The sequence below is a fragment of the Heterodontus francisci genome, chromosome 4, assembly GCF_036365525.1.
Source record: "Heterodontus francisci isolate sHetFra1 chromosome 4, sHetFra1.hap1, whole genome shotgun sequence".
Taxonomy (NCBI): domain Eukaryota; kingdom Metazoa; phylum Chordata; class Chondrichthyes; order Heterodontiformes; family Heterodontidae; genus Heterodontus; species Heterodontus francisci.
Window position 1 is genome coordinate 13,819,083 of NC_090374.1, and position 6,000 is coordinate 13,825,082.

The following is a 6,000-nucleotide window of genomic DNA, read 5'->3' on the forward strand; positions in this document are numbered from 1 at the left end:
CAACAGCCCCAACAAACAAATTTCTCTGCAGCACCTGTGGAAGAGCCTGTTACTCCAGAATTGGCCTTTATAGCCACTCCAGGCGCTGCTTCACAAACCACTGACCACCTCCAGGCGCGTATCCATTGTCTCTCGAGATAAGGAGGCCCAAAAGAAAGAACTTCTTGACAACTATTCCAATGCACTCCTGGTTAGAATTAGAATATTACAGCGCAGTAAAGGCCCTTCGGCCCTCGATGTTGCGCTGACCTGTGAAACCATCTGACCTACACTATTGCATTTTCATCCATATGTCTATCCAATGACCACTTAAATGCCCTTAAAGTTGGCGAGTCTACTACTGTTGCAGGCAGGGCGTTCCACGCCCCTACTACTCTCTGAGTAAAGAAACTACCTCTAACATCTGTCCTATATCTTTCACCCCTCAACTTAAAGCTATGTCCCCTCGTGTTTGCCATCACCATCCGAGGAAAAAGACTCTCACTATCCACCCTATCTAACCCTCTGATTATCTTATATGTCTCTATTAAGTCACCTCTCCTCCTCCTTCTCTCCAACGAAAACAACCTCAAGTCCCTCAGCCTTTCCTCGTAAGACCTTCCCTCCATACCAGGCAACATCCTAGTAAATCTCCTCTGCACCCTTTCCAAAGCATCCACATCCTTCCTATAATGCGGTGACCAGAACTGCACGCAATACTCCAGGTGCGGTCTCACCAGAGTTTCTACCTTCTACCTTCCATAAACTTGGGTCATCCAAAATTCTGCTGCCTGTGTCTTAACTTGCACCAAGTCTTGTTCACCTATCACCCTTGTATTCACTGACCTACACTGGCACCCAGTCAAGCAATGTCTTAATTTTAAAATTCTCATCCTTGTTTTCAAATCTCTCCCTGGCCTTGCCCCTCCCTTTCTCTGTAATATCCTCCAGCCCCACAACCCTCCTGTAATTCTGGCCTCTTCAGTATCCCCAATTTTAATCGTTCTACCATTGGTGGCTATGCCTTCAGCTGTCTGGGCTCTCAGCTCTGGAATTCCCTCCCAAAACCTCTCCACCCCACATTCCTCCTTTAAGAAACTAAAATAAAAGCAAAGTACTGCAGATGCTGAAAATCTGAAATTAAAAGCAGAAATTACTGGAAATACTCAGCAGGTCAGGCAGCATCTGTGAAAGGCCACAGACCTGAAACATTAACTCTGCTTAGCGAGTCATAGAGCACAGAAACAGGCCCTTCGTCCCACCGTGCTTCTCTCTCCACAGATGCTCCACAAAGATTGGCTGTGTGGTAGATAGTGAGGAGGATAGCTGTAGGCTGCAGGAAGATATTGATGGTCTGGTCAGATGGACAGAAAAGTGGCAAATGGAGAAGTGTGAGGTGATACATTTGGGGAGGTCAAGCAAGGCAAAGGAATACACGATTAATGGGAAAATACTGAGAAGTGTAGAGGAAGTGAGGGACCTTGGAGTGAATGTCCACAGATCCCTGAAGGTAGCAGGACTGGTCGATAAAGTGGTTAAGAAGGCATATGGAATCCTTTCCTTTATTAACCAAGGTATAGAATATAAGATCAAGGAGGTTATGCTGGAACTGTATAACTCATTGGTTAGGCCACAACTTCAGTACTGTGTGCAGTTCTGGTCACCTGATTTACAGAAAGGATGTAATTGCACTAGAGGGGGTACAGAGGAGATTTACGAGGGCGTTGCCAGGACTGGCAAAATGCTGTGAAAACTACTGAGGCTGTAAGTAAAATATTAAAGAAGTAAATATCACAGCTGAGCATTCAGCCCCGTTGAGACTGACACCACGAAAACATTTATTCATGAGGAAAGATTGGAAAGGCTGGGATTATTCTACCTGAAACAGAGAAGGCTGAGGGGAGATCTAATTGAAATTTACAAAATTTTGAGGGACCTGGATAGAGTGGATGGGAAGGGCCTATTCACCTTCGCAGAGAGGTCAGTGACTATGGGGCATAGATTTCAAGTGATTGGTAGAAATATTAAAGGGGAGATGAAGAAATATTTTTTCACCCAGAGGGTGGTGAGGGTCTGGAACTCACTGCCTGAAAGGGTAGTTGAGGCAGAAACCCTCAACTCATTCAAAAGGAGTCTGGATGTGCACCTCAAGTGCCGTAATCTGCAGGGCTATTAACCAAATGCTGGAAGGTGGGATTAGAATGGGTAGATCGTTTTTCAGCCAGTACAGGCACGATGGGCCAAGTGGTCTCTCTGTGTGCCTTAAACTTACTATGATTCTATGCTGCCTGAGCTGCTGAGTATTTCCAGTACTCTGTTTTTATTCCTTAAAATGCACTTCTTTGACCAATTCTCAGTCACCTGAATAATATTTCTTATGTGGCTCGGTGACATATTTTGTCTTATAATGTTCTTGTGAAACGACACTGGACGTGTTACTAGGTTAAAGACACTATATAAATTTGGGTAAAATAAAAGCAAAATACTGCGGATGCTGGAAATCTGAAATAAAAACAAGAAATGCTGGAACCACTCAGCGGGTCTGGCAGCATCTGTGGAAAGAGAAGCAGAGTTAACGTTTCAGGTCAGTGTTCCGAAGAAGGGTCACTGACCCGAAACGTTAACTCTGCTTCTCTTTCCACAGATGCTGCCAGACCTGCTGAGTGGTTCCAGCATTTCTTGTTTTTATTTTATATTATATAAATATAGCTGTTGTTGCTGTTTTATCTGCGTCCTCCGGTTCTCCACCATTCTGCCAATGAGAACAATTTCTGTCTACCTGCTCTATTTGGACCCCTCATGAATTTGAATCACACGTACAGAATCAAGCTGTGCAATTGCACGTCTGCAGCAACAACCTCATTAGATATTAAGGCTCCTGCAAAGTTTTATACAATGTCTCCCTGTTCTAAGACAGATCACAATCCAGGCGACCAGCCCTCTCCACCCACCCACTGCAGAGAGCTGGAAACGTCAATCAACTTCCAGCCCTCCAATGACAGCCGGGGATCTCACGACAATCAGCTTCCAGCCCACCAATGACAGCCAGGGATCTCACGTCAATCACCCTCGCCTGGGCTTTCGGTTGAGTGAGCAGGGTTACCGAGTCCCGCATCGGCACCGGAAGGCCTACATTTAGGCTTTGACCGACAGCTAAAAGCATCCGATCGTCGGGGAAAAAAACATAATTCCAAACAGAAGGCCAATCTGACGTCTTGCATTCGCTACGAAACGCGAGCAGAGAGGTGGCCGGTAACGATAGGGATTATTTCACTTTAAACCATGTGTTTGAAGCGGCTGACGGCATTTCCCGCCCTCACGGGCGGCGGCGACTATTGACAACAGTTACGTCATCAAATCGCGCATTTCAAAAAAAATCCCCCTCTTTATTCCTTTTCCGAGCCTGTCTTGGTTTTCCTCGCTGGGATCTGACCTGTACCGAGTTGAGCCGCGCCGCGCTCTCCGCTCTCGGTGGCCTCACAGCCGCAGCTCTGCCGCTCTCGGCTCCGCGATACTGGAGAGGCCTCACATTCCCGGCAGTCCCCGCGGGTCTGACCTTTCACCCTCACAACAGGGAGGGGGAGGTAGGACGCGACTGGTTACCGGGGTAACGGGGCCTATCTCTCACAGCACTGCCAAATTCGGAAATTTAAGGTGTTTGACAGAGTTGACGCTGACAGGATATTTCCACTGGCTGGGGAATCTAGAGCCACGATCTCAGAATATATAATTAGTCAATTCGGACTGAAATGGAAGAAAGACTTGCATTTATATAGCGTCTTTCGGGACCACCAGACGTCCCAAAGCGCTTTGCAGCCAATAAAGTACTTTTTCGAATGTATTCTGGGTTGCAATGTCAGAAAGCAGCCCATTTGTGCACAGCAAGCTCCCACAAAGAGTAATGTGATAATGACTAGATAATCTGTTTTTGTGATGTTGATTGAGGTATAAATATTGGCTACGACACCAGTAATAATACCCCTGCTCTTATTCGAAATAGTGCAGAGATGCTCTCAGTATAACGTCGCATTCTTCAAAATAGTTTTTTTTATTTGTTTGTGGGCATCACTGGTGAGGCCAGCATTTATTGCCCATCCCTAATTGCCCTTGAACTGAGTGGCTTGCTCAGCTATTTCAGAGTCAACCACATTGCTGTGGGTCTGGAGTCACATGTAGGTCAGACCAAGTAAGGTTGGCAGATTTCCTTCCCTAAAGGACACTAGTGAACCAGATGGGTTTTTACAACAATTGATTATGATTTCACGGCCACTATTAGATGGGTTTTAATTCCAGATTTATTAATTGAATTCAAATTTCATTATCTGCCATGGGGGATTTGAACCTATGTCCCCAGTGCATTACTAGTCTAGTGGCATCACCACTATGTCACCACCTCCCCTGAATACAGTTTTTTGGATCGTTTACATCCTCATAAGAGGGCAGAAGAGGCCTCGGTTTAACATCTCATCAGAAAGATGGTACTTCTAACACTGGAGTGTCAGCTTTGATTTTTGTCCTGAAATGGGTCTTAATCCACAACTTTGATGCGTAGGCAAGATTGCTACAACTAAGCCAGAGCTGACACATAGCCAAGGAGAAATGTGTTCAGTCAAAGGATTGTGAGTCTTTTGAATTCTCTGCCCCCTATACCTGTGGATGCTCAGTCATTGAGTATATTCAAGACAGAGGTCAATCCACTTTTGGGTACTAAGGGAATTAAGGGATATAGGGATAGTGCAGGAAGGTGGAGTTCAGGTCGAATATAAGCCATGATCTTGTTGAATGGCGGAGAAGGCTCGAATGGCAAAATGGCTGATTCCAGCTCCTATTTCTTATGTTCCCAAAAGTACCCCCTTTTTAAAGAGGCACTTACAGCAAACTCCGTTATAAGTGAAACAAAAGGAGGCTAATCAAATTAAATGATTGTTATTATTTACATCACTAACTATGCACTCTGATGCCCACTGGTCGGAGGTAGCATCAATTAAGGTGGACACTACATGCTCCTTCTCTGGGGTCGCCCAGGCATGGTCAAGGCTGTGGAAGAGAGGCAGGCACCCAAAGTGACCACCCCCGCAGGCCGCATGTAAGCCACACACCTGGGTGACTGCCTTCGTCAGGGCCGGCAGGAGGCCCTCCACTTCAGATTGACCATATTTCCTAAACCAAACCCAGGGATGCACAGAGTGACACTCGCCCACACCATCCAAGGCTGTGGAGCACACTCTGATCTGGCTCCCCAGACATCCACCAGACCCAGCTCCAGCTTCTGCTCATTAGTCCGGTTACCTGCAGTCCCCATTACTTGAACATTTTCACTCAGCAGCTACTTTTTCTTGAACCAAATTCCACAGGAAAACTGTGTGCGATCCAGGAACTGTCCTGGGACTTGATGGGGGGAGTTAGAGGTTGAGGAGGTGGGGGACAGAGCATCCGCACTGCAGCCATAGAATATGAATTCTGCATAAATTGATGTCCCTGCCACTGATTGAAAGCAGGAGATAGGCATCCCTCCCACCAATCTGAACCTGCCCCTGCCACACAGCTCCACGTGACCGTTAATAGTTGGGGTATTCATTCAGGGATCAGTTTCGTGAACCATGGACTCTTCCAAGTAATCTTGTTTTTCCAAGGTGACACTATCTCATCCAGGAAAAAGAGGATTTATGGTTGGCCTGTCCAGCTTGTTTCCTCCTCCTCCCCGCCCACACCGGGTAGCCGAAGATCAGGAATGCAAGACTGAAGCACAGCCAAAAACTGAGGAGCAGCCGCTTCAAATAAAGGGGTAATGTGGACTAGTTTGAGCTCGGACACGTCTAGTCCTGCATGTGGCCATAGTTATAATATGGTGATCTTGAGTCTTACCTGGTGATAATCTGGCAATCCACAAGCATGCCAAATTAGTAAAAATGTCAAAAACAAAAAAAATTGACAACTCAAAAACTTGCTTGAAAACAATTCTTAGGACACTTTAAGACAAGATGTTACACTGAAAGTGCAGTGGGATATAGGTTTGTCAAA

The 6,000-nt window shown here is 46.0% G+C and overlaps 1 protein-coding gene across 6 annotated transcripts in view; it reads right to left on the reverse strand.

The window, feature by feature from the left end:
- Positions 1-3,536, reverse strand: part of znf131 (zinc finger protein 131) — a 108,901-nt gene extending 105,365 nt beyond the window's left edge. For 3 of the 6 annotated variants that reach the window (XM_068029175.1, XM_068029172.1, XM_068029176.1), the window contains exon 1: positions 3,413-3,535. The gene's annotated coding sequence lies outside the window, so the exon portion shown is untranslated. Of the gene's footprint in view, positions 1-3,412 lie in introns of all 6 variants that reach the window. The other 3 variants (XM_068029173.1, XM_068029174.1, XR_010974834.1) reach the window with 2 other exon arrangements.
- Positions 3,537-6,000: the final 2,464 nt, after the last annotated feature.